The sequence below is a fragment of the Manis javanica genome, chromosome 12 (assembly GCF_040802235.1).
Source record: "Manis javanica isolate MJ-LG chromosome 12, MJ_LKY, whole genome shotgun sequence".
Lineage (NCBI taxonomy): Eukaryota > Metazoa > Chordata > Mammalia > Pholidota > Manidae > Manis > Manis javanica.
In genome coordinates this window covers 60,042,501-60,047,342 of record NC_133167.1, presented here as the reverse complement: position 1 = coordinate 60,047,342, position 4,842 = coordinate 60,042,501, and the positions used below count along the sequence as shown (strand labels likewise).

The 4,842-nt window shown below is 36.7% G+C and overlaps 1 protein-coding gene across 4 annotated transcripts in view; it reads right to left on the bottom strand.

Annotated features, from left to right (window-relative positions):
* Positions 1-4,716: 4,716 nt before the first annotated feature.
* Positions 4,717-4,842, bottom strand: part of OLA1 (Obg like ATPase 1) — a 226,945-nt gene continuing 226,819 nt past the window's right edge. For all 4 annotated transcript variants that reach the window (XM_037020648.2, XM_037020649.2, XM_037020647.2 and 1 more), the window contains exon 11: positions 4,717-4,842. This exon is cut by the window's right edge and continues 387 nt beyond it. The gene's annotated coding sequence lies outside the window, so the exon portion shown is untranslated.

Here is a 4,842-nt window from a genome sequence, read left to right as displayed (position 1 = left end):
GAGTCAATCCTTTCAAACACTGCCACTGCTTTATCAACTAAGTTTGCATAATATTCTAAATCCTTTGTTGTCATTTCAACAGTTTGCAGAGCATTTCGCCAGGACTAGATTCCATCTCAAGAAACCACTTTCTTTGCTCATCTGTAAGAAGCAACTCCTCATCCTTTCAAGTTTGATCATTGCAGCAATTCAGCCCCATCTTTAGACTTCACTTCTAGTTCTCTTGTTCTTTCCACAACCAGTTACTTTCTTCATTTAGGTCTTGAACACTCAAAGTGATCCATGAGGGTTGTAATCAGCTTCTCCCAAACTCCTGTGTATGGTATTTTGATATCTTCCTGTGAGTCACAAATGTTCCTAAGACATCTGAAATGGTGACTCCTTTTGAGGTTTTCAATGAATTTTGCCAAGACCCATCATAAGCATCACTAGCTATTGTAGCTATACCTTATAAAATGTATTTCTTTAATAATAAGACTTTAAAGTTGAAATTCCTCCTTGAACATGGGGGGCAGAATGGATGTTGTGTTAGCAGGCATGAAAAACATTAACTTCATTGTCCATCTCCATCAGAGCTCTTGGGTGACCATGTGTGTTATCAATGAGTATTCTGAAAAGAATCTTTTTCTCTGAGCAGTAGGTCTGAACAGGGACTGGAAATATTCAGTAAACCATGTTGTAAATAGATGTGCTATCATCTAGGCTTTTTTATTCCATTTACAGAGCACAAGCACAGTAGATTTAAAATAATTCTTAAGTGCCCTATGATTTTCAGAATGGTCAACTGAGCATTGTCTTCAACTTGAAACTACCAACTACATTAGCCCTTAACAAGTCAGCTTATCCACTGAAGCTTTGAAGCCAGGCATTGACTTCTCTCTAGCTGTAAAGGTTCTAGATGGCATCACTATAAGGCTGTGTCTACAACTTTGTTGCCACAAACCTCTACTTTGTAAAAATGCAGTATCTGCAAAATGCAATAAAACAAGGCATGCATGTACAGAAATGCTTTCCTGAAATGGCATCAGAATGAGCCACTGTCCAGTTGGGGAAGCATAAATCAATGAAAGGAAGAGCTGGGTCTGAGAACTCACGTGACTGAGTCCCTTTCATGTTTCATTAGGAACTCTGTTGCACATCCTAGAGCTTGGAAGTTTGTGATGCTAGATAGACAATCACCCTACTATCTCCCCTTATGTGTCCTTAGCAGAAATACATAATTATTTGTGTCTATCTGTTCGTTGTGATCATACAGAAGCAGGACTAATTAAGTGACTTACTGATGAAGTAGATAGAAATATCCTCCTCAACTGGGAACATCCATTTGAAGTCCTGGAAGTGATTTCCTCAAGAACATTTACATTTCTCTAATTTTATATTCACTAGGCAAACTTCTGTTCTACAATTTTGTCTCGAGTGGATATGGACACTAGCAGAAAGCAGTCCAAATAAAAGTTAGGAGTTGCTAATATTTACTAACAAGCACTTAGTAGGTACTAATAAGCAGTTTTAGCATTTTAATGTATAAATTCCATTTAATCCTCACAACAACCACATGAGGGAGGTCCTATTATCCCCCAATTTACAGTCAAGGAAACAGGCTCAGAGTAGTTAAGTAACCTGCCTAACCAAAGTCACACAACTAGGAAGTGGTATAGTCGGGATTCAGACCCTGGCCCCCTGACTTCGGAGTATGGGCCTTCACCACTATTTGCTATTTATATATCAGGAACATCATTTACTTTACATGCAAGAACTTGGCCTTCTAGTTTATAAAGTTATTAGACTCCAGGAAGTTTGGAAAATGTTACACACAGCATCAGCTGAGCTGAAAAAAATCAAGTCCCTAGACCTACAAAGCCAAGGACTAGATTGGATATGTGGTTTGAGAGTTCTATGTAGTGTTGCGTGGGTGGTCAAGTAAGAACCCCTTTCTAAATTTCCCAATTGCAACATGGGGCTTTTCACTGACACACTAATTCACAAGTGGTTTGGGATATTCACAGACTATGAAAGCAATTCAATAACTGTCAGTCTTTACATGGGGCCCCAAATTAGTTAGGGGACAAAAAAGTCACTCAAAAGTCAAACCTATCTCTTTCACTCTATCACCATAGTGTATCTTTACAAGTTTAAAATAAGATAAGCTCAATTTTCCCAGCTAAAGCTATTTGCCATTAGAAACACTGAACATTTTTGAAGTTTCTAGCAAAATTTTAAAAAGAACATTAAGTATGTCTAAGCAGACTAATAAAAAAAATGAGACAGCAAAAGAAGGGATTTCTGTCTCTAACACTTTGAATGGGAGAGGACATAGTTGTTGCAAAGGAGCTTTCAGAATATAACACAAACAGACAATCAGAGATTAATCATTAATCTGGATTTTGATGCAAGAAAGTTGATTAATCATGAGTAAGAAATTCGCAAATGGAGCTGGCAAATTGTAAGTGAACAGAAGCTTCATTCATAACTATGCTGATGATAAACAGTATTTGTGCTTTTTTGGACACTTGGTTACTATCTGAACCATGCCCAAAGTGCAAGTTATAAAGGTGATACTACGAAACTAAATGCTATCACAAACTTCTTTCAAGCTTTGAACACAAATCAAATCTCTTAATTACAAATTTGATCTACAGGGAGGTGAAGACATATTCATTTCTAATCCTAAAAATACAGTGTCACAAATAGTAAAGGAGGGAAAACATGAATATACAACCATATAACCTTTGTACATATATACAGAATGTTGCAGAACCTCTAACCAAATTAAATATTTTTAGCTTTTAATTTCAGCTCCTAATGAATGCAGTTACTTCAAAACTAACTTCTTTCTCTTATTAATGGTTTTGTTCTGCAATGTGCAATTACCACATTAGAAGTTAGAGAAAGTAAAATTATACAATCAAAGGCTTTTTAATGAGGTTTCAAACTTAAGAAGTCTATGCAATATACTTTGGAGAAGACTCAAAAGCAAAAGATTTGGTTTCTTCTTATACTGCTGAAATGCCTAACAATCCACTAAATCTATACATTCCTCCAATACAGAAATATAAAAAGAATTTTCATAGTAAACTTGGTCAACTGCACCTGTACCTGAGTTTCCTTTATTTTAAAAATAACTTTTCACAGAAAATGTGGCATATATACACAATGGAATATTATTCAGGCATAAGAAAACAAATCATGCCACTTGCAACAACATGGATGGAGCTGGAGGGTATTATGCTTAGTGAAATAAGCCAGGTGGAGAAAGACAAGTACCAAATAATTTCCCTCATTTGTGAAGTATAACAACAAAACAAAACAAGGAATGAAATAGCAGCAGACCCACAGACTCCAAGAAGGGATGAGTGGTTACCAAAGGGCAGGTGTTGGGGAGGGAGAAGGGGATTAGGGGGCACTATAGTTCACAATCACAACACAGGTAGACTATGGGGAAGGCAGTACAGCACAGAGAAGACAAGTAATGACTCTATAGCATCTTACTACACTGATGGACAGTGACTGCAATGGGTGGGGGAGAGGGCAGTGAGGACTTGATAATATGGGTGAATGTAGAAACCACAATGTTGTTCATGTGTGACCTTCATAAGATTGTGTATCAGTGATAATTTAATAATAAAAAACCTTTTCACTTGGTTTTATTCTTATTTCTCTACTGTAGTTTACTAATTTTTGTTAGCAAAAGACCTGATTCTCAAAAAGAGCATAAAGAGCTTCTAAATTATATTCATTACTCAACTGAATCCTCTATGAACAGCCCTTCCTATAGACAAATCTCCTTTAAAATCACTTTTTTTCTTGCCTTTTGTGCTACATTAAGTAACTTTCAATGTTAAGTTTGTGTGTGTGTGTTTTAATATTTCCTTACCTTTAATGTGATGAAGTAACAACAGTAGAGGCAAAAGCTGGACTAGGTGTGAATTTGCATTCCACTGAAATGGCACTATGATCACAGATGAGGACAAAAGGGCCAAGGATGAGCACAAAGGCGGTCCTGCAGGGGTATGGACATGGGAAAGGAAGGGCTCAGGGGTGACAGCACTCAGACTGTCATCGTAAGAGAAGACCAGGTGGCAAATGGTCCCCAAATAACTACTTTGTCATTATTTTCTTTCAGAATTTTTTGCTACAATTTTAGAAAGTGCTTAACTCATATATACTAAAATTTCAACTGGTCTAAAATATTAAAAAACAAAAGTATGAAAAAAGGTTTACAATTTTCAAGGTCTCATCTTTTTAGTAGTGAACTTTTCTACTCACTACTGAGTTGAAACACAAATGTAACCCACCACACATGAATGGATTTTCACAATAACTTCATAATTTCAAAGGAAAGATTAAAAATGAACACTCTCTTTAATATCGTGAGAACAAAACATCCCTTAATTTTTGAAGCAGAATTATTTCCCAGGATTATTTTCTTTTTGGTCACAGTCACCTATGTTATATCCTTTGTAACATCACTGCTATCATCTTTCAATAAATGTCCATCTACAAATTAATTAACTATCTTGAGACAAATCCCTGGTATACTATTCTTCTGATTCCCCTGAAAGACTCACTTTTAAGATACAATTGCAGCTGCCCCACACTGCCAGTTACTGTGTCATACATACGCCTTAAAACTCTGTAATCAGCAACCACCAGGTGCCGTATCGCATTCAGCACACCACAGTCAGTCAATACAGACATCCCCAAACACACCAAAGCTGGTTTTGTCAAATGTTTTATTGAGTGTGGACATCTGGAGTACTGTAAAACATGCATTCTCTGTAGATTCAAAACGGAGAGAGCCACATAGCCCTCACTGTCAAATGTGTCAGGCTTGGCATACAT